The 24,438-nt window shown below is 43.5% G+C and overlaps 1 protein-coding gene across 5 annotated transcripts in view; it reads left to right on the top strand.

Moving 5' to 3' along the window:
• The window catches only part of LOC26535979, a 174,563-nt gene that overhangs the window by 130,594 nt on the left and 19,531 nt on the right, over window positions 1–24,438 (top strand). For 4 of the 5 annotated variants that reach the window (XM_039370156.1, XM_039370157.2, XM_039370154.1 and 1 more), the window contains 2 exons: window positions 13,134–13,258; window positions 18,653–18,677. The gene's annotated coding sequence lies outside the window, so the exon portion shown is untranslated. The remainder of the gene's footprint in view (window positions 1–13,133; window positions 13,259–18,652; window positions 18,678–24,438) is intronic. The other variant, XM_039370158.1, reaches the window with a different exon arrangement.

Genomic DNA, 24,438 nt, shown 5'->3' with positions numbered 1-24,438 from the left:
TATCCCATGTTCTGTACATTCAGCATCTAGACATCGAATCATTTCGCACATTTGACCCAGCTGCAGTTGAACGGATTCGGAATGAGTTGGTGGCCAAGTGAAGTAAATGCTGCACTGCTGCTCTTTGCATTTTGTTTGCATTTCGTTCATGTGCGCTGCTCACCGCTTTTGTTGAACACATTCACATTCACTTTTGATTTATGGCAGCGGCGAAAGCTGCTCGCACTTATCGAAAGTGTGTGTGCGATAAGCGGCTTTGTTCCTTATCAGGCGAATTCAATATTATCATTATCGGTGGGCGTTGCAAAGAGGCGTGTTCGTTCTCGAAATGACACCGTGGCTCGTTGAGTAGACTTTATTTTTAGCCCTGTGACTTCAAGATAAGTTATCTGGGCGAAGGGGAAAACATTTGGAGCACGTTAAAGACTCTGATTTATAGCCATAGCCCGCGATGGCGATGTCAGTGCATCGGTGCTTACATCGATTTTGAAATATCACAACTCATTTATGTGGCAACCAACTCCAAATGGCAAATGGCAGCGTTTCCAGTTGTAAACTATCTGCTTAACTTGAGGGAAAGTCAAATTAAATGGTGTAACTACCATAAAAGTACGCACTATAGAACTGCAAGACTGGCATTTGCAAATACCCGAATCACTTATTTATTTCTCGTAAACACTCGGGTGTCTCGCAGACACCAGGTACTCATCACTTTCCTCAAGCTCTCTCCACGTCAGAGCGAACAGCTGGTTGTAGCTCCCGGAAAATGGCTAGCTCAGGCTCTTCCTCCAGTAGGTCGAGATCACACTGTTAGTATCCTCTGCTGCCACTTAAAATCACTGCACCACTCACTCACATTTAGTATTTTTATTTTTAAAAAGATCGAAAAAGTGGTTTGCTTATGTAGAACTTTTGAGAAGCGCAGAGGAGGGCACCTATATTTTGGTATTATTTAGTATTTTCTAGTATTAATTATTTAGTATTATTTAGTATTTAGGTACATTTAGTATTAATATTTAGTATTATTTAGTATTTAGTAGTTAGTATTTTTTAAGGTTTAGTATTTTTCATTTTTTTCTTTTAATGTGGCAAAACACCCGGGTGTTTGTTATTGCCGCAAATAGAGTGTAAACACGGGTGCACTTGGAGTGCCGGTGGCTTGCTGCAGTTCTCTGGTACGCACCACTTCGTGAATACTCTAATGAGCATCTGTCAGTCTCCAGGTGATGACCTCATGTCCCCCTCTCCTCCTGTTCTCATGCCCTCCAGTTCACCTGTCCTCCAAATCACCTGTCCTCCGGTCGCCGTGGGGTTAATCGTGTGCTCATACACTAGCTATTAGCAATCTAACACACTCTTAAACTTTTTATCTTTGGGGTGATAGCGAAAAGTGTGACTTAATCAGTTACTTTACTCTTTAATTTTTGAATGTTCATTTTCATAGGCGGCGAAAGTGACCGCCCTCGCACAATTTTTAATTAGATTAGTAGTGTTATTGTTTATGATTTCCCCATGATTTCTACGGAAATGTGTTGCAAAACCAAACACCCCCGCCTTAATATGGTAAATGAGCTTACAGAACCCAGAGCAACTTTTCCGTGTGGCTGAGTGCTTAAGAGAAGAGAAAAGTTAAGCATTATTTTTAGCAAGTAACCGTTGTTAAACCCCCCAGCAGCAGTGCAGCCTGTGTTCTCCAAGTGTATTTATGTACCACCAGGTAGCTTTCGGTGACCCGGTGAATCTAGCAGATAATGAGTTCCGGGCAAACTCGCATTAGCCCAGCCAGAGTGTGAGATGGAGATCCTTTTAAAAGTTTTCGAAAAGTCTTGCTCTGTGCTCTGTACTCTGTATGTACTCTGCTGTTGGTGCTGCTGCGTATTCGTATTCGTGTTCGTATTCGTATTCGTATTCGTCTTGTTGCTCCAGTCATTTGCTTATTGTCAGTCTGGTTCCCCTGGCACCCACGAGCATCCCAGGGATTCTGGGTAATCCGTGAAGTCTGGGGGGGGGGAAATGCGAGGGGAATGCTCCGACGAACGCCCACATAGCCATGTGAGCAATATTGTGCACTTAGAAGCATTTTGTCAGTCAACACAGCAGAAGCATAAGGAGCACTCAGTTGAAAGGCGTGGCTGGGAGGTCGTGCAAGTGCGCTTGACATTTCTCTAGCGCAGAGGGCTAAAATATGAAATGGAGGCAAAAAACATGGGGGGAAATAAAAAATATGAAACGAAACAAAACCAGTAGAGGGGGGGGTGCAAGGCAGCGTGGAGTGTGGAGAGGGAAGGCGGAAAGAGGGGGGCTTCGTAGTGGAAAGAACATAGAAAAACTGAATTTTGTGCTTGGATTCGAGGCAGCACAGCAGCTGAAATAGCTGCAGAAACATCAGCAGGAACACAACATAAACATATACGCCAACAACAATAACAATTGCAGCGACAAATATATTGCAACTGCAACAACTGCAGCAAGAACAGCAACAACAACAACAACAGCAGCAGCAGGGCAACGACCAAAGTATGAAAATGCTGGAAAGAAAGAAAGAAACAAAACAAAAAAACACACTGACAAATGTCAACAAAGTTGATTTATTTTCCCTTACATTTATATATGATATGCAACATTTTCCAAAATGCAATTTATATGTTGCCCACGACAACGACAACAACGAAAACGACGTTTTCATAATGTCCTGTCCCCGTTTTGCTGCTCACCAATTTTCCATCAAGCCATCAACCCATCAAACCGTCAACCCAACATCCCATCCAACCACGCCCATCGTTAACCCTTTCACTTGTCTCCTTCAGGAATTTCCCCCTTCGCCTAAACTATTCTTAACGAAATTATGACTTGGCAACCCAATCGATATTCTCATGTGCAACGCACTGAGGCAGACGAGTGATGCGGTTTTCTATGATTATTACATCACTGCTATTTACATTATATGTGCTTTCATTATAAACATTAATAGCGTACGATAAATTATAGATAGTTAGAGATGCAACTCCGCAAGTGATGGCGTTTTAGGGTTTTGCATCTCAAAAAAGACACAAAAATATAGAGAAACAAGCAATACCATCGAGTAAGATTCAAAACCATTGATGCTCGCTGCATCGAAAGTATCTAAAAGTAGATTTTCGTACAACTTCAGATAATGCCAAATAACTTTCAGAAGCGTAAATGCCCGTTGCGAGCGCATACCAATTGGATTACATACTCAGGAGACCAAAAGCCCACTGTAGTGCGGCATTGTCCAGTTTCAATTTCAAATTTCAGTGGAATCCACAACGATATCAGTGCTATCATGTTGGTTTTGCGTTTGGCATTTGGCGTTTGGCGTCCTGGCGAAAGTTTACCATACGCTCAATGCGCCATGTTGCATTAGAGTCGGCTGCAACTATATGATGCCCCCCGCACCCATTATACCATTATGCGAGTACTCTGCCACGCCCCCATATCGGGGGCCATCGCCTTGACATAGAAACATGTGTTTGTGTTTCATTTTTTGTAAAGCATTTTGGCAAAATGCCATTATAATTATACATTGCATATATACGAATACGAATACGAATACGTATGGATGGAGTCAGTCTGGTATGTTTCATGCCACGAGTGCTGCCTGACAAAAACAGAGTTGGCCAAATCAGCAGCAGCAGCAGCAGCAGCAACAGCAGCAGCAGCAACAGCAGCAGCAGCAGGAACCACAGTAACAACCACGGCAACAACCACACCATCACGAACAACAATCAACGATGGTTGTTTGCTGGTTGTTTGTTGTTGTTTGTTACTGTTTGTTGTCGCTGGCATTGTTCTTGTCGCTGTTTGGCGTTTGCATGGCAAATAAATCAAATTGCTTTTTAAATGGAATGGTGAAACGTGGGCTGCCAGTGAGTGTGAATGCGAGTGTGAGTGTGAGAGTGAGTGTGAGTGTGAGTGCAAGTGTGAGTGCGAGGGAGCAGCAAAAAGCCAAACGAACACCGAAGCCGAATAAAACGAAAACGTTTTCCAGATTTAACCGCCAGCTTCCCGCATTTCACTTCTTTCCTTTGATATATATATACATATATACATATATATAAATACGTATGTATAGTGTGTATGCTTTTCCATTTTCGCACCTGGTTTTTGTAATCAAAATTTTCGACCAGCGGAAGACTTTTTTAAATCGCTTCAATCAATTTAAAGAACACCGCACATTTCCAAGTGACGATGCTAGCCAAAGTTAATGACCTATTCAGAGATGGAGTGTCTCGTCTCTGTGGCATCTGGTATGATGGCATGATGCATTTTTAGCATCAGCCATGCGAGACGCCTGCCCCATCCCATTCCATTGCCTTCCTGCCTCCTGTCCTCTGTTGCCTGTTTCAGCTGCTGATGCTGATGCTGATGCTTTTGCTGTTGCCAACTGCAGTGAAAAGTGACAAGTGCTTGTCCGATATTTCGGCCCACAAAGGAGCTGGATGGGCATGGGCATGGCGATGAGTGTGGGCATGGGCATGGAGATGTGGATGTGGAAAGGAGATGGGTGGCTGGGAGATTGGAGAATGTGTCCCAGCGCCGGCGACAGCCAGCCAACAACAATCCTTCTACTTGCTGCTGTTGCTGCTGCTGTTGCTGCTGCCGCCCCCCCGGCGGGAATATGAATACCGATTCTCGACAATGGAATGGGAACACCGGGAGCGAAACAAAGATCTTTGGCATTAGCCAAGGACACACAGGACGACTTGCATTGTGGAACGATGATGGCGACCTCCTGGCTGGCACTGCGATGTGATAAGTCACAAAAAAGTGCCCAACGAGACGAACTTTTTGAGTGCTCACAATGGGGCACTCCTTTTACTTAGCCACGGAGTACGCCGAAAGTTAACTCCAATGGAATTTGGCCAGACGCAACAAAAGCGGCCAAACATATCGGTATTTCTGTAGTCTTCCAAGCCAGTTACCTCTGACTTCATTGAACTGGAGGTTTATTCATGAACCGCACATTCTCATTACTATATGTGTACCTTTAACTTCAGAAATGCTACAAAAATGTTGAAAACAAAGAAATTTATGAATCATGGTAGACATTACTAGGAAAAAGTGCGAAGCAGACTACTAAATATAAAGAAAAGATATCAACTCACTATGTATAATGTAATATTTTTGGTTCAATCAACGCAATAGAATTGCAAAATGCAAGTGTTTGCATTAACTTAGTCAAATGTGAAATTCGTTTGAAAGTTAAAGGTAAGGTTTTAGCTCTATAGCAGATATTCGCTTGAGCAATTTTCCCATTTAGCGATTTCTATTTCGCTGGTGAATTTAGAACAGAAATAAAACGTATCCTTCACTCAACCGAACCGACCGACTTCCCATCGACATCGACCTATCTCAAATTCCACTGTAATGAAAACGAGTAAATTAAACTCCGCTTAATTTCCCCTGCTGTTAAGAGGTACAAGCTCTTTGAGCTATTTCCCGGATCATGTCTCCATCCATTAAATGGCAGCCACATCCACACACCGCACCGCAGTGAGTCCTTACAACAAACTCCATCCCCATTTATCCTTCGACACCTCCGAACTCCCCGCCTGCTGAGACAAAATGCTTAATTGCACGCAAAACCGCAGTAGCTATTAAAATTGTAGTGCCGTATACGTAAACGAGAAAGTATGGGTACAACGCGATTTACATTAATTTGATTTCGTTTATTATTTGGAACGTTACGTTGTATGGCCATGTGGCCATGTGCCGTGTGCCATGTGCCATGTATGTAGAGGTAGTGCCCCTTCCCTGTTTTTCACATCCTAGGATCGCTGGTTCGCTGGTTCGCTGGCTAGTTGGTTGGTTGGTCCGTTCGTGAGGTTTGCACGTAACTTAAATGGGCGGTTTTGGCCTGACTCGCTTGATTAAATCGCCGAAATGAATTTTGCTGGGAAAAAGAGTCCACAGCTGGACGATGGCGCCACTGAAACTTGTATAAAGCGCCGAGCTCCATTAAGCCCAAGTCAGATCTTAATCTATCCATAGTCGCCCCAAGTGAATTACGAACACACCCAGTGAGCTGGTAGTACGCACTGCTGGGCTTAGGATTAATGGAAAAAAACCGTTTTCGTTTTCAATTCTTTTTTTTTTGGTTCAGTTGTTCGCTGTCACAAACAAATCACAAAGGCAAGAAAGGGATTTTCCGGCATTCTAACCGCCCACAATACATCTAAATAATTAGTTATGAAATCAGTTTGGACATTGCAAATTTCTCAAATACTTAATCATACGTGTCAGTTGGGAGCAACTTTATGAAACTGCAACCGTACGACAAATGTGTCTAAAAGTATACAACAAATTCCGTTGTCTATTATAGTTTACCATTTATTATTGCATACGTTTATGCACCTTTATGAGAAGTTTCATAATAAGCTTAGGCCATAAAGCAGTAGACAGGACTTTCCCAATCGATTGGCATTCAAATTTGGAAAACTTATTTTTTGGCCTTTTGTTTGCAAATTTTTTTGATGTTACCCCTTACAAAAAAATGCGAAAAAATGGTTAGTATTGGTAATTAGGAGTAAAAAAATGTAATTATTTTCGCTTTCTGACCATTTTTAGCTAAGTTATACCGAAAATACCAATCGTAAATATTGAAATTTTGCCGAAAATCGATTTTCTGGTTTTTGCGTAAATAATTATCAGTTTTTTGATCACAGCATTTGAAATAGTGGTCCAAATATGGAATGGCATACCTCGTTGAGTTCGTAATTAAATTTCCAATCGAACTGTGTTTTCAAAAAAAATTTCTATTTTTTTCACAATTTTTGTAATTTTTGACGATGTTACCCCTTACAAAAAATGCGAAAATTTGGCCAAAAATTATTTTAACAGAGTCGGTCAAAAAGTGATTTGGTTGGTTAGTATTGGTAATTAGGAGTAAAAGAATGTAATCCTTTTCGCTTTCTGACCATCTTTAGCTAAGTTATACCGAAAATACCAATCGTAAATATTGAAATTGCCGAAAATCGATTTTCTGTTATTTTGCGATTATAAACATCAGTATTTTGATCAGAACATTTGAAATATTGGTCCGAATATGGTATGTCATACCTCGTTGAGTTCGTAATTAAATTTCCAATCAAGCTCTGTTTTCAAAAAAAAAAAATTAATTTTTTCACATTTTTAGCCATTTTTGATTTTTTAATATTGGCCGAAGTTCGCTTTTCTGTTTTTTTTTTTGCGTAAAGGTCCTGCAGAGATTCAATAGCGAAATCCGCTTGGTTTTAACGACTTACGTCGTTTCGCTCAAATAAGATAAACTGGGCGAAAAGCTCTTGGGGATTGGGGATTTCGCATCAGGCATTCCTCTTATCTGCTTGCTTGTTTTTTTCTTTCGCAGTTGTAGTCGGAGACTGCAACGCTAGATTTTTAATGCCCCGCACCAACAGAATGGAGGGAGCAAAAGTTAAATTTTATGTTCGAAATTTTTATTGCTTTTCATTTTTGTCATGCTCTTCCCAATCGCAAGTGTCCGACAACTAAAATAAGTTGGCGTAACTGTGACAACGAATTTGGTGACCAACACTTCCCTTTCCTTTCCTTTCCTTCGACAACTAGCCCACAAGATCCCGTGTCCGTCGATTCTTTTACTTTCGGATGACGCTTTACACTAAAAGTAAACGTGTCGGAGGCACTGGCGAAATATCCATAAAATGAACCAAGTTAGCACGTGACCCTCTATAAACCCAAACGGACGGGTGAGATGCCAACTTACAACATTTACCAAGTTTGCCCATTCTCAATGTTTGGCCCCATCGTCGTGGAATGAACACTTCCAGAAAACCAACATCGATTTTAGTACCTAATTGTATTTCAATTTTCAATTGGCTTTCTCATCCATAACGACTTTTTGGCTATTTCAAATTCAAATAGCAGCTGTGAAGTAGGAGTACATAGCTTACAAGGCAAGTTATTTATTTATCCTCATTTAATACCATTGCTGTCCTTTATCTTTAAAATAAAATCAATATCCATACAATTAATATTTATTTTCCACTTACAACAATGGATTTGTAATAATTGTATTACTAAGCAAATGTCTTGATATAAGTCGAAATAGCTTAGATATGCAGTTGCAAATACTTTCAAGTGTAGGTTCTCAAACGTAGTGTAATAGTTGTTTGCAAAATCGCGCATGTTTTCCAAGAACTTTCCTTCTTTTTTTTTTATTTACCAATGTGGTGGAACTTCTTTACACCTTAAATGCGTATTTTTACTACTTCCAGAACAATACCAAATATCACAAAGTTCCCTCTAAAGTTCTGGGAAAACGTCCCTTTGTTGTCGAATGTGTAAACTCAGCGCACTCGTTCTGCTATTTTTGCTTGAAGTGTACGAAATAAATCAGTTCACCGCAGCATTTCTCCGCCTCTTCAAAATACATTAAAATTCCGCGGCTACGCTCACGAAATCAATTTATGCCAGACCAGAGAAATCATATACAAACCAAAGGCAAAGCCTCAAAAACCGACCCAAGTCTCCAATGAATACCTTCGTAAATGGCATCATAATTAATAGCACTTAATATCAATAAATTATTTGCAATGCGTGACAGGTGAGAGAGCTGCCATTTGCTTTTGCTATGCTTTTGCTATTGCTTTGCATTTGCTTTGCTTTTGCTGGCAGGCCGAAAAGCGAAAAACTTGGCATCGACAGCTGTCCCTTCCGCGTAATAAAGCCGACACGCCCCCAGGATAAGGCTTACCATTACCTAGAACACCCCCTTCATCGCGGGGCGTAGGAAAAATGTGTAATAACAACATCATCCTCTCAGCCTTAGCCTCTTGCTCCTCCTCCATTTGCTCCTCCACCAGCTACATCTCATCCTCAGCCTCTCCAGCCGCGGGGGCCATTCGAAATTCTCCATCAACAAGGCCGCCAGCTAGGAGGTTTTGACACCAGACGCCAGACGCCCAGTCGAGTGGCGATGAAGAGGGGCGGCACGTCGCACGCGAGAAGAGGCCATCAAGTGTTTTAATTAGCCCACCCAGACCATACACCATAGACCATAGACCATCCCATACCATCTCATACCATCTCATACTATCCACTCCACAGACCAGATGCCTTTCCGTGCCCCCGTTTCTGTTTCTGTTCCTGTTCCTGTTTCTGCTTCAGTTTCTATGCCTCTTTGCCACTCTGCCTCTTTGCCTCTTTGCCTCTGTGCCATGCCCAGCGAAGACCGACACCGCCTGTCGGTAATTTATGTTTTATTTATGCAAAGATATTGCGGTCCGGCACGGTCCGGTCCGTTCCGTTCCTGTCCTGCCCTGCCCTGTCCTGTTCACTTCCGTTCCGCGCTCCTCGACACTGGCAGATGTGAAATGTGAAATGAAGTTCAGTACTATATTTGTTCGGGTGGGGCGAGTCAGGGCCCCGCGTTGGGCGCCACATTTCGCTGGGCTACGCGTTAATATGCAACATTGTTTAACTGATTGCAGTGGCCGGCGTCTAACGAACCCGTTAGCGGTTTTGCCCCGTCGGATCTGGAGGGTTTTCGGTTTTGAGGCGGGCTAAATTATCGGGGTGCTTGCTCTACCCAAGTGGAACGCGAATAATGCCGATATTATAGAGTGGCTAATGTTCGGGGCTTCCGCGTTCGTGGAAGTGGAACCCTCGAAAATGGTTTTACTGACCCCGAGACAAGGAACAGCGACGAGGAGGCCAGCAAAAGTGGCAAAATATATTGGGTTACATCGAAATGTGATTATGTTAATTTAGCATTCCAAAGACGAATTTATTTATAACACTCTTCTGAATAAGAAGAGTATACCATGTTTTGTTTTGAAAGCTTGAGTTCGGATCCTCAAGTTTGTGTACACATTATATTATAGGGTTAAAAGCCTATGTGTTAAGTGCATGATGTGCATGTGAAACCTGTAATAATGCGAAATTGATTGATACACATAACTGACAGCAAAAAAAAAAAAAAAAAACGAAAACGAAAACCGCTGGCCATAAATCAACATGACCTGCAGAATTTCACTACCTTTGAAGGTTTCACAACAATTTAAATGGCCACTTACTTTGTGTTTAACAAACAGCTCGTTGAGGTGGCAGTGCCTTTAAGTTGCAACTTTAATTGCCTGCAATTCCGCCCAAAAAGGGCACACAAATAAATTTTGTTAGCAGCCGGGAAATTTGCACAGCTCTCAAACTGTGAGCCGATTTCCTCAAAAGTTCAGTCCGGAAAGAAACCCCACAGCATTTCGCCCCACCGTTGTAAAAGTGGGGGCATTTTCCCGACATGATGCAGTTTATTATACTCGGGTTTTTCTGGCGCATCTCCCCGGTTTTTGCAGCATTCCCCCATGCAAACAGTGCAATTTAAAGTACTTATTTTTAATCCCAACGCTCGTAGTAGTTTATTAATTTTTAGTTTTTAACGTGCTCTTTTCTTGCAGCCAAAGTTGCTAGGCTTGCAGTTAGCAGCTTGGTTTATTTACAAAAATAAGAAACGCAACTTGTAAATGATAAAAACACTTGAAAATACTTGAAAAGTTCTCCGATTTAATTTCGTACATGTTTACACGCTGTTTATTATGTAATATATTAACTTAAATACTTACATACTTGCAAGCTAAAAAAAATGTGAATTTAATGATGCTTTGCCAACTGAATTGCCCATCATGACGGCTCTTTGATCACATTTCCCCGTGGATGGGCATCCCTATTAGAGGGTCCTTGGAATCACTCATTCTGTTTGCGCTACGTAAAACCTCAGCTTTCCCCCGTGGCACACCTTGCGCCTAAGTGCAGTGTTGCATTTTTTGCCAACACCTGTTATTTTTGTTTTGATGCATTACAAATTTCGTGGCAGGCACTTGGCGACGACTCGCGACTCGCGACGATGATGTCGTTACTTCGATGGCGACACCCAGCCAAGCCAATTGCATTCTGAATTCATCCCCGCTGAATTTCCCCTACCTCCTCCTCCCTGTCATCTTGAACTCAGGTTGTCGAGCGGCCCGGTGGAAAAGCAGACGGATAGACGGCGAAGGACAATATTTGTGCTAACCACCCATCACTGCCACCACCCACTTTCCTCTGCCCAACTGCCTTCCCGCACAAAAAGCGCCCGTAATTGCTTATGCAAATTTTCGCTGCAGTTTTCAACGCAGCCATGTACCTTTAATTCGCAGTCCATACCCAGACCCAAAGCCAAAGCCAAACTCATACTCAAACCCGAATCCAAACCCGAACCCAAACCCAAACTCAAAACCCAAAGCCAAACTCGAATCCAAAGCCAAAGTCGAAGCCCCACGGAAAAGGTGGAAGCAAAGTGCAGTTCGCTCGATGTGCCAGGAGACGTTCACCCTTCCAGCGATAGCGAGGATGGGATAGCCAGGATGGGATGGCCAGGATAGCAACGGCTGCATCTGATTCCCTGACTCCTCCTGGCAGAAGGCACTTTAACGCGGTTTGCAAATTGTGTGGCTGGCAAAGCAACCGCAGTTCAGCACGCAGATGGAGCAATCTTTGGCCCGAGATTGTAGCCCGCAAATATGATGGTCTTAAAGTGAAGCGAACGTTTTCATATCAATATTAAAGTGGTTTGGCCATGTTTATAAATGCACGAACACTTTTCGCTTCCCTGCTGCCAAGTTGATATCGAACTGGCAATCTTATGCTACCATTTTACTCATATAACTCCATATGTATTGCGTTTTCATACAAGTTACACCTATGGTTTCAAGTCACTCGAACCTTCGACGAGTATGCTCTATGGTGTGGACATGGCATTGTGGCTGATGATCCTCCAGCTGCTCCGACCTTTCCTCCCTCCGCGCGTCGATAAGCCGAACCCTCGCCTTATAACTTATAATGAACAGAATGTTTATTCGATAACCGAGTTCCATTGAATTAATATCGCATCGGGCGAATGGAATGGAATGTGCAAGAGGGTAGGATGCGGATGCCAATGGAATGGGATGTTTGGGATGTGATGTGAGCCGGATGATGGGGGTTGCTTTATATTTGCGATACCATCCGCCGCTAGTACCGCAATCGCGGACCCTTGTTGCTGATTCTATTGCTCTATGGCTATTGATGTTCCTGTTCCTGTTTCTGTTTCTGTTTCTGTCCCCGTTCGCGTTGCACGTTGCCAGGACAGCTGTCGTCGTGACAATGCAGTGGGCTTCTATTCCAGCTCTAGCTCTAGCTCTAGCTGTTGCTGTTGCTGTTGCTGTTGCATTTGCAGCTGCAGCTGTCGCAGCACCCTCGTCCTTCGTCCTTGCATGCTCACTCGCTCGCTTCCTGTTTGCCATTTTTGCGCTGAAATAAATCCATCGTCAGTCCAGCGGGAGAAACACTGACACTCGCACACGTCGGACAACCGGAATCGCTGGCCGAACAGAACTACACAGCAGCAGCAGCTAGCAAGCGCACCAGGTACGAAAGGTATCACGGGGTATCACAGGGGTATCACACGGGTATCAAGCGGGTATCAAGCGGGTAACCCCCCTAATCAGCATGGAGCCCAACTGCTGGTGGGCTAGCCCGGTTACCCAGGAGCACCACTTAATTGGCTGCACCTGTCAATCAGCATCGCCTCACGTGCTCGCGTGCTGTAAGACTAGTGTGCATTCGGTTACGGATGGAATAGATGGGTTCGATTCGACGAGGGGAGCGGATGAATATAGGGGATTCGGGTGAATGGGAGTTCAGTGATATGGGAATTCAGGGATATGGGTAAATGGGGATATGGGTAAATGGGGATATGGGTAAATGGGGATATGGGTAAATGGGGATATTGGGGATTCGGGGATATGAGGATTCAGGGATATGGGGATTCAGGGATAGGGGGATTCAGGGATATCGGGATATGATGGGTTACGGATGGGAGGCACGCTCGATTAGGCGCCTAATGGGCGACCACTAACAGTTGATCGCCGCCAACACATTCCAGCGCCATGAGCTTTCCATTTCAGGGCGCCCTTTGTACTACGCCCAATTCAACGGCTTGTTTTCACTTCACGTGCGAGCGTCAGTCACTTGGCTCCGCCGTGAACGAGGCTAATTATAATTAAATTTAAGTATCTATGGGTGAAAACAGGTTGAAACTCACTGACTCTACCTCTTTGTTCTGCTGCATCATCTTCCAGGGTAATCACGTTTGGCAATCGTCATGGTTCTTCAAGTCAAATGCATAAAAACTGACACAAACAGGAGCAAACAACACACGTGAATTGGAAAGGGACGAAGGAACTATAATTGCACAACAAACCTGGTAAGTTTCAGTGAATTTATAACTAAGTGTGCTTATTAACTTTCAATTAAGTTAGTTGTGGGTGGAAAATATTTCACTTCAGGGGTAAATCCAATCGAAATATTTGTATTTCCCGCTGGGCAAAAACATATTCAATGCAATATTTAAAACGCAAAAAATGCCCACCTGTTACACACAATTTCGCCGAACTTTTCAAATAATTTTCAATCACTTTTATTGCAAGTTGAACCATGTGTGTGTTTGGCCCCAAAGTGGATGTGAGTTGTCACGATTTGGCAATTTACAATAATGGATATTAAAGCAGATAATAGAATGGAATAAAATAGTACACATGCCAGCCATTAGGAGGTGCTCCTCAAATTAGCAATCATTCATTATAGTTATGGCGCCGGCAATAAGTTTGAAATTTATATAGCTCCCCTAAGATGTTGGCGAAGTTGTGGTTGGCAGGACTTGTTTATTTCGAAACTTTCAAATAGTTTGCAATTGGCGAGATAATGGATTTACTACTTGCGTGTGCCGAATCCGATTGCGTTTTCGCTTTCGCTTTCGTTTTGCTTATCGCACAATCGAGTTTTCGAACTGTTGATAAATCGCTTGGCGATAGTGAGTTCATAATTTATTTGATGCATGTGTAGCATGTGTGGCATGTGTGGCATGTGTGGGATGTGTGGCGTTGCACGTGTGCCACATTGAATGTAGCGATATTGGGATATTGGAAAACGCAGCGCGCTGATGTAATTGAGCATTTTTATGGTCGCTTGACAGATAATTGTGGCCCAGGGGGGTGGGGGGAGGGCGGACATTGGGATTGGTTGTTAATTTACTTGTCACGCACGTGCCGCTCCCATTGTCCAAGAGACTAACTTATCTTAATGACTATGGCTCCGACTATGACCATGTATGTATGTGTATGTATATGTAAATGCAAAAGTATAACTGTGCACCGCATACATGCCCCACGGCCCGGATGCGTCCTCTATCCCACAGAATCTCGATCCCATTTGTGGTGGCATACAAATGCAATGATGTCCACCTCTTCCGGTGGCTGTGGCAACAATAGTGGCAATGCAACTGCGGCATAATGTTGCATATACACACGTATGTATCGGAGATTATGGAAAATAAAATATATTTAGAAGAAGCGAAAAGAACGCGGAGAAAGTGATAGCTATTATAGCAATTTTAAAGAGACGGTGCAAAAGATATAATTATTAATTTTCCAGTACTGCCCAATGCCTAAGCTTGTAGCTCTTGAAAGCAGAAAAGTGTAAAGTGGCACAAACACGGCAAGAACAAATAATTAAAATGCTTGTAAAGATGTCAAAACAGCATTTAATTGTGTTTTTCACTACAAAATTTGTTGCTTGAGTGCGAAAAGACAAACCGAACCGACGCCTTGCGCCATTGGGTCAACCCGTTTGCAACTTTTTTGCCAAGTCCAAGTGAGCAATAATGAATTTATGCGCAACAAAAGTAAATGAAAAGCAACTGCACGGCCTTTTTCGCAGTTAAATTGGGAGCACAGGACTAAAAACAAAAAGGATGCTGGCAAAAACCGCAATGAAGGCCATCAGGTCAAGCCGGGAAAAAAAAAAACAAGAACAAAAACAAGAACACTAGCATGAGCACCAAAACCAGATCATCTTTTGCCACTTACTCGCCCCAAAACAAATGGCAAACAGGTGTAAAAATGGTTAAGAGAAAAGTAAATGGGGAAAATGTGTTTCGACATGGCAGAAGTAGAAGGCGAGTGACCCAAGGGCCAAAGTCCTCCGACCTGCGACCTGCAACCTGCGGCCTAAAATTATTAAATTCCGAAACGGCGATTAAAAAGTACAACGAAGGGGTGCAAGGCGGCCTTGTATAGAATACGAGAATATGACAGGGTGAAAAGCTCCCCCCGCCCCGACTCGTCTGCCTTCGCCTTCTTCGTTTGCCTTCTGCATCGTCGCAGGGCTGACAAATCCAGCACAGATGGGGCTTGGGGAAAAAATAGAATGGGAAATGGGGAAGTGGGGAAAAACACTGAGGCTCGGGGACCAAAAATAACAAAAGCCTCAAAAGCCATTGAAAAACGGTTGCCCAGGCCGGCGGTCTTGACCGTTCACTTCTACCTCCGACATTCAACGGCCCACAGCACACAGCACACAGCCCACAGCCCATAGGCCACGTCCAACATGCTACAGCCTACATCCTAGAGACCACTTCCCACATGGCCACATGGCCACCACGTCCTGCTCCCCAGAGCTCATGTCAGCGTGGGCCTCTTTTTCGGCTGGTGGGCTGGTCGGCTCTCGGGTTGAACCGATAAGCCTGCAAATGTTACAACTGATTGTCCCGCCTGTATTTTGGGGACACCGAAAGTAGGAGTAGAAGTGGAGCGAGAGTGGGACTGGGATTGGGATTGGGAGTGCAAGTGGGAATCACGGGGAGATTAGGGAGCGGATGTGGCACAACAGCGAACCAAACGGGCCTAAAATGCTTCATTTATACCCAAATCTAAGTCTCCGGAGTCATAAAGAGTGCGATTCTCGGCTACGTTCGACTTTTTAAAGTATTTCTTTATTGACTACTACGGCTACAACTAATACTGCTGCATGAGCCCCAAAGATTTTGGGGCGCGATACAAAAGAATCAAATTGGTTCTGACATCGCATTGGGCATTCAACAGATACAGATACAGATACATTTACAGATACAGATACTAGTATTTTGTTGGGAGTGACATAAAGGTTTCGCAAGTCAAACGTCGATTCACATTACTGTCCCCTCGTTTTGTGTTCTGTTTTTTTTTCTTGGAACCTATTTTTCTTTCCATTGTTTGATATACATTTTCTTCTTTTTTTTGGGGGGGGTTGGAGGAGAGGCTCTTTGAATGTCCTAACGTATTCAACCTGTCACAGATTTCCACAGCTGCTTTTGAATAATTTGAAATGTATTCCCTGTTGTTATTTAGTGAGAACTTTGGCCAACTTGATGGTCAAGCAGCGGCTTAGATTCACAGTCAAAGCATGTACATAGTTGGATCCGGAAAAAAAAAAGAGTCAATTTTTATGTAGATGCACATGCCTGATTCACATGAAAGCAATCGAGAATCATCAGCCCAGAATGCTCGCTAACTCACTTTGGCATGTCGTTATTTAGGTGATGTACTTACCTCTTATTCCAACATATTATCGGGAATGTAAGCGGCAAAAGCTTCACAGCTTCTTCTGCACCAGCAGCCAAAATGGGCGCCCGATCTGGGGAAACAAACTGAATTAAATCGAGTGAATCTCTAGGTTGCCGCTTCTCCCAGCAGCCCATGTGCACTTGTGTGCTACACGAGCGTAGACTACATCTATCTGGCGCAGAACTGGAGACAGGTGTCCTGGTTGAGTGCACAAACACACCCACACCCATACCCACATCCTCATCCACATCCACATCCTCATCCACATCCACATCCACTGACGACGTTGACTTTGCTGCGTGGACAAGAAGCGTGCTTCCTGTGCGGCGAATGCAGCTGCAAATGCAACTGCTGTGCTGTCAGCTAGAAAACTACATCGCGAGGAGGAGTCCTCGACTCAGTCAGGGAATCCGTGCTCCTTTGACTCCTTTTGCTCCTCTGGCTCCTTTGGCTCCTCTGCTTGCTCGACCAAACTCCACCATAAATATGCAATCGAATCAGCTCCTCCGGGCTTCTAAATACTTTATAAGCAATTCGCAATTCGCAATAAAAATAAATATATTATTATACGCGTAACGCGATGGCTAAAAGCAATTCTCGATCGGCATTGAAAAACTCAAAAATAGAAGAGCTGCTTGTATATATATATATTTTGAAAGGAAAACCCATTGAAATCAGCATTCAATTATTTGCATGCCTTTGCAGAAGGTTAAGCTAAGCCCACAGGCAATTCACTTGACGTTTGAAACTTTTTATTTTATTTTAAATAATAAAATAGGCATTACTGGCTGGCTGATTTGATGGATACAACAACTTATGTTGCATCACTGAAATACATTTGCGCAACTTTGGTTCAAATCAAACATTTATGGTAATTTTATAAAAAGTTATATTGATACTGACAATGCTAACTTTTCTACCTTGAAAAAGGAATTGTGCTGGGAAGGAGGCGACCGATTTTCGCGATTTTTGAGACGTGGAAAATGGGCAAAAAAGTGGGAAAAAGTGGGAAAAAGTGGGGAAAAGCGGGCGAGGCGTTGCCAGAATTTTCCGCGTGGGTAAATCTAGTATCTGGTTCTCTGGTACTCGATGTGTTTGGTGTGTGTTCAGTGTACCAGCCAAAACGCCTAAAGAGCTGCGGTGGTGGAGGCGTGGCGCAGGAGGCGGCAAAATGCGTAAGCAGAAAAGTTTGCAGCGCACAAATGGATTTCCCGAAACAGTTTTGGGGTACATAAATCTAAATGAGCTTAGTGTGTGTAACGTCGCTGGCAAAAAGAGATTTATTGTTTGATTCTGCAGCATCCACGCCCCCGAATCTCCCAATCTCCCAAACTTCCCCCACTTTCCACGCTTTCACCTCCGCCCAATCATTTTTGCACCTATATTCGAGTTAGGCCTCCGGGCATTGGGCGAACGAAATCTTTATGGATTTCGCCATGTAGTTGGATTGACATCCTCTGCTCCTCCTCCCTCCCTCCCCCTGAATGGCAATCGGGATGGAGCGGGGAATCGGGAAAGCGGATGCTCTGCTCTGGGCGATAATCTCGAGGGGGGTTGGGTGGGGGGGGTAACCACTGCTAAATTATTACTGAAATAGTATTAAAGGTGGTACACACCAAATGTATTGATCAACTAAAAAACTAATCCGATTTGGCCAGATTTTCGATACTATACCAAAATGTACTGTGCTTATTTTTAAGTATTTATATTCAAAACAAAACCAAAAAAAAAAAAAAAAACACAAAAAAAAGGAGGAGGAAAACAATTCACCAGTTTTCGTGCCAACGAAATTGGTAAAAGAAAACCAAACAGCCCGCAGTGTGAATTGCACACAAATGATTCATCCGCACAATAAAGTTTCGAACTAATAGAGCAATTTGGGGAGTTTCGATTTCGATTTTACCCTCCAACCATCGGAAACTATATATTTAGATATCGTGCAGCCCCAACTAAATAGCAGTTTTTTACACTCCCCAGGGCGCGGCAGATTTTCCAAACAGATATGGAATTTCCCGGCCACGAAACTCCAGGGAATTTCCTTCGCCATTAGGAGCTGTCTCGTTTTAAAAATATTCTATAAATGTATATGCATGTAACAGGTATACTGTTCAAACCAAAAAAAAAAAAGAAAAGAAAAACCAAACAAAAACCCAAATTATCCTAAAGGCTTTTCATCTCGTGCACACAATATAGCTAATTCGCTGTCTCTTCTCTTGCAGATTGTCGGGTTTTTTTATTAAATGGGTAAGTTATACGAAAGTTAAAGTTAACTTGAAACCAAAACAAACATTGCACGGAAACTCTTTTGTAGTTTGGCTGTAATAAAGCAACCACAATTGCAGTCAAATGCAATTATCTGCAAAAGCAACCAACGAAGTCATAAAACTTTTGCGGATCGTTAGATGCCACTTTGCCCAGTCGATTTGATTAATGTTTCTGGGCCAATTTGCCATGGCATTCTGCACTTTTCCCCCCCTTCCCCTTACTTGCCACGCCACATGCCGCATGCCGCATACCCTTTTTCCAGTGGCAAGTGGCCCACATTGGCAGCAATTTTTTTAGCTCATTACCGCCCACTTCCTGCGCCACACGTACTTTGCCGGCGTATTATTCGTCTTTGGAGTTCCACGGAAAATAATTAACATGTCAGTTCGGTTTGCTCGTAAAACTTTTGCACACACCCACGCACACACCCGCACACACCCGCACACACCCGCACACACACACATACACACACACAATGGCACGCGAACTTCCGCCCACACACAAACAGCACACATAGCCAAAACAACAACAACAAAAATGTAAAAAAAAAAGTGGAAATGAAAATGAAAATGTAAAAAAAAAATTAAAAATAAAAAAAAAAGAAGGGTAGTGTTTTGTCGCGTTGTGTTCCGCTTGCGAGAGTTTAAGAAAAAGAGTCGAGCGAAATTCCGGCAGAAATGTTCGTTTTAAAGAAAATGCACTGCATTTTAATGGCTAAAATGCGCAAGAAATCAAAACATGCGATACAAACTACAAGCCAGGCACTAGAAGGCACTTGAAGGCGGCACAAACAGGCCAAAACAACAAGAACAATTTGTTCCGAGGTCATTCTTGCATCCATACGAACAAAAACAAGAACCGCAGATGACGTATACAAATGGCCAACAGGAAAGTGCAAAAATTGGCAAAACTTGAATGAAAACGGAATGAATGCCATGAAGTGCGGCGCATTGTTGTGTAATTAAATGCGAAATTTAATTCGCTCAATTTGTGATAGCAGTTTTCTATGTTTGCCAAACAATATCCTTTCTTAGTAGAAAGGAATTTATGAATCTCGATCTTGCATAGACAACTATTCATCACTCTAAACCACTGTTTCCATTTTATTATCTATTTGACCAAAAACCGCAAATGACGTACACAAATCGCAAACTCTGATGGAAAATGAATAAGACATGGGGGAAATGAATAGCATGTTTAAAAGTGCATTATTTTGTAGCTGAATAAAGTTTCTTCTTTTATTTGTTCATATGTATTCATTCGAATTTTTCCCAATTACAAAGATGTTTATTTATACAAGATCGTTTTTTAACACGAACATAGTCTTAAATTAATTGTTTAACAATTTCTACTTTGAATGACACATAAACTGGAATATAACCATCTCCACATGCAGTGCAATTCCCGGCACTGGATATATTTTAGACATTTTGCTGAATTTTACTTTATAGTTGCATAAATCGTTTCATGTACATCCACCTCATATACTTCATAGGTCTCATGTACCTTCGTATATAGTTGAGTACGAGGGAATATGTGTTTATTTGGCACGACTACTCCGCCAATTTTTTAGAAAGAAGAGGTTACAACTTGCTGAGGTCGACGAGGTCTTCAAACGCGACTTAAATCCTACGTGATGAACACCGGCTTCCAGGTGGAGCCGTCGTCCTTTTCTTAGTCCTTAGCCCGTAGCCCTACCTACCGGGTTTTTCTTGGCGCGGCTAATAAGATTCACTCCACTTTTCCAGCGCCAGCTTTTCCGCCCTCTCGCTCGTCGCTCCGTCTCGCTCACTCGCACGCTCGCACTCTGTCGCTCTCTTGATGGCACTTTGCATGCAAATTGTGTTCTATTTGCATACTTTTTGCAGCACTGGGATGCATATGCATGTACGCCGTGCAGACAGTCGTGCACGGAGAAAAAAAATGTGGGCGCCTGCTTCGTATCCATTTAATATTCGCAAGTCAAATAGATATTTACATTTTTCTGTTTGCTTGGCAAATTACATCAAAAATATAAGTACAACACACACTTGTATTTCCACACCAAAATGTCGGGAAATCAAATAAAAGTGCTGGTTCTACTCGTGTGCGCTTCAGTTCAGGAGCTTGTATTTTATGCGGCACAGTTTTTCGTTGTGTATATATAAGAATGTATATTTTTCGCACATTATGTGTAGCCAGGCACTTATACTGCATTGTCTGAGTGCGAGTGCAAGTGCATGAGTGTGGGTGTGGGTGTGGGTGTCTAACCCCCTGGTGTGTTTTATAAAGAGGCTCCACCTTCTCACACTCGCAGAAGCGTACGGTTCAACTCTGACTTCAGTTTTCTGCCAGGTGTAAGCGCTCATCTGCTAACCAAATTAAATCCGGAGTCAGAACAAAGGTAGATATTGACAATACAAACTTGAATTGCCTGAAAACTTATCTCTGCCATCAAATATACGGCTGCTAATTGGTGTGCGCATAAACTTATGCATATTCTTGTTCTGGTTGAGATCTACTTGCATAACACAGTTTCCGGTGATATGGTCACACCAAAGACATTAACTATTGATTGACATTGGCATTTGGTCACACTGCTCATCATAGTTAGAAAGAATGTGAAATGGCTTTTGCGGTACAACTTGATGTTGAATGGACTTTTAAGTGCTGATCAAGAATGATGCCGTCTACCTTTGGCATACTCATACCCCATTTGCCGAATGAGAAACGGTTACAAATAGGGCTTTTACCCCCCGCCCCCCGTTGCGTGAAAGTGGCAGTGGGCATGGCTGAAAAGTTTCCCTCTGCTTTTTATAACTATTCCATGATTCGCACAATACATCAGCTCAGCCCTCGCGAGTGCCTTCAAACTTTCCGGCGCTCCTGACGAGGCGAGGACAACAAACTGCACTCACTTTGTTTGCACTGGCCACACTACCGAGTACCCAGTACCCAGTACCCAGCACCGAGTACCCAGTACCGAGTACCGAGTACTGAGTAGTGAGTATAGTGAGTACTGAGTGGAGTAGAAGTGCTAGTGCTAGTGAACTTTCGCAAACTGTGCTCCCATTCAAACTGGCTGCTTCCTTGACTGGCCTCGCGCAGCTAAGTTTGCTCCAAGTTGTTTCCAACATTTGTTCTGCTCCATGGAAATTGAGAAATGCAGACTGTAGAACTGGATAACTGGAGAAATGGTGAGACGGAGAAACGGAGAAACGGAGAAACTTTTGGCGCCAGCTTAGCGGCGCTCAACTTTCAGCTTTTCCCTTTTTGGCAGGACTCTCAAGCGCTCATTTGTTAAGTTTGCTGGCAGCCCAAGTCGAGAATATGCGGTGGTGCCTGTTGTATCAGGCTCGCCCCAGTAAAAGAAGTGGGGTAAGAGGGGGGTATCCGGATAAAGAAGGGGCATGGCAGACAAAGGCTACGTTCTTGGGCCGGGCTTCCTGCCTACAATATGCCATATGCCATACACCATACACCATACACCATACGCCGTATGCATATGCACATAAATTTTGTTGCATTTCAAGTATTGCACACCAGCGCAGAGCTCGGGGACTAATACTACTTGGACAAGGCGGCAGTACCATCACTACCACCAGTACCACCACTCCAGCCACCACAACGAGAACGCTATACTGGCTCAGTAAGGAGGCCAAAAGTAGGAGCAGGAGGAGCAGAAGGAGCAGGAGAAGGAGAAGGAGGAGGACTCTCAACCACTCAAAGGATGGCAAACAGAGCCGGCATGGCGTACGTACACATCACTTGACTGCATGTGCCCTGGAAAGTGACTTGCGTTGGGCTAAATTTTAGTGGGTTTGTCTAGCAGCTTGTCGTGCACGTAAACCAACCGAATTTGTCCATTACAATTGCATCCGAGCCCAATTCCGCTTCCCCGCAGCGTGCAGCAATATATAAATCGAACGATGGAGCGATGGAGCGGTGGAGCGGAGTAGGATAACATATTCCACCGGGGCTGGAGTTCAAGTTTGGCAGATGAAGACCAAGACCAAAACGCAGACGCTCCAGATGGCTTCGAAAGGCGGTTGGGGGGGGGGATAGTCAGTCGGTCTTGTTGGCTCAGTTGGAAATAACATAATTGAGGATTCTATGACACTATCTCTATTATGTTGCTGGATTTTGGGGGCTAGTTTCTATTTGACTGTTTCTATTAACTGGGCCAAGTCACCATGTGTCGACAGGTTCTCAATGGCATGAGTGGCATTCGGAATTGATAAACACTCACCATATGCCCTTAATGCCTTTATGGCATACATAAGTGCTCGAGAGCATCCGAATACGACATACATACATATATCCCCTTTTAGGTCAGGAGACTACACAAAAAGTGTACTTTTTGGCAGGACGAGCGGCAGACAACGTCGACATTGTGCTAATGTTGTTAGACGGCATAGTAATTCCTTGGCCAGGAATGTCGCCTTACGCTGTTGTTGTCCTGGCAAGTTTTAATCGAAAAATCCCATAAAATAAATTTGAAATTCGATAAAAAACGCGACGGGGCTGCTGCCCAGTCGAGTGTGTGGCGACAAGAGCGAGCAGCACGACAGCAATTGAAAATACAAGCAAGCCCTCGTATTTGAACAACCCGACTACGAAATACCCTGCCATTTTAACATACAGTGTTGCCTCGCCTTAGAGAACTGGAATTTTAAAGCCATGCTAAGAAGAATGAAAAGTATGTGGGGTCAAGGAGGAGTTCCAAACATGTGGAACAAATTGTGACACCCTCTTTGCGAGGGTATAATTATACACTGGAGCAGAGAACAATGAGCGAGCAGCACCTGATACAATCAAACTTTGTTTGGGCGAAAATAAATTAAAACTGCAGGAAGCGTCAAAGCGCACGGAAGCAGCCAGAAGGACACCGACCAGGATGGAGGCGGCACTCTGGAGCTTCCAGGGATGCCGAAGCTGGAGATGGAGCTGGAGCTGGAGCTGGAGCTGAAGGTGGTGAATGGTGAATTGCAACAGGATGTTAAATCGATTGAATTGGTCCACTTTGGGGTTGCCTAGTCTCATTTCGCCCTTGTTCTTATAATTGCTCTCGGTGTACGTTTGTGCATCCCAGAATCCCAGCATCCTGGCATCCCATCATCCTAGCATCCCAGCATCCCAGCATTCTAGTTCCCATTCACAGAGCTACTGCTCCTAAAGAGCATGTGTCCCAACAGCCTTCCGTTGCTTTTTGCCACCAATAGCAACACTCTTGCACATGTGTTTCGGTGTTTTCTGTTCAATAAGCAAGTTTTTGGCACCCCTGGTCCGGATTACACTGGAGACCGGATGTGGGTGGTTTCGCAGTTTGCAGTTTGCAGTTCGCAGTTTGCAGTTCGCCATCAAACTTGTCCCTGATGCCAGAAAGAGCAATAGATGCAACTGGGAGGATTGGGAGGAGGACTGGGCAAAAAGCAGAGATGTCGGCCAATGTCCTGGCGCCGCCCATCTACCGATTTTCACTTGTAGCAAGAAACTGTCAGTTTGCTCGCTCCAAACATGGCATTTTCATGAAAGAGGGGAGCAAGTTCATTATTTGTTTGAGAAATTGATTAAATAGACGGGGCTGGGCGACAGAAGTCGGCAAAACTATGCGCACCCATTAGACAGCAGCATATCGATCGTAAAACTGATATAGCTATAGATCATATATCGATTGGTTTACTTTTCGTGGTAAGAACAGGGAAATAAAACTGTTTAAACCATCAAAGTTCGATGCTTGAAGTTGGCCGATAACAAACAT

This window comes from Drosophila yakuba, chromosome X, assembly GCF_016746365.2.
Source record: "Drosophila yakuba strain Tai18E2 chromosome X, Prin_Dyak_Tai18E2_2.1, whole genome shotgun sequence".
NCBI lineage: Eukaryota > Metazoa > Arthropoda > Insecta > Diptera > Drosophilidae > Drosophila > Drosophila yakuba.
Note: the sequence above shows the minus strand (reverse complement) of the source record. Positions and strands in the feature narration are given on the sequence as shown.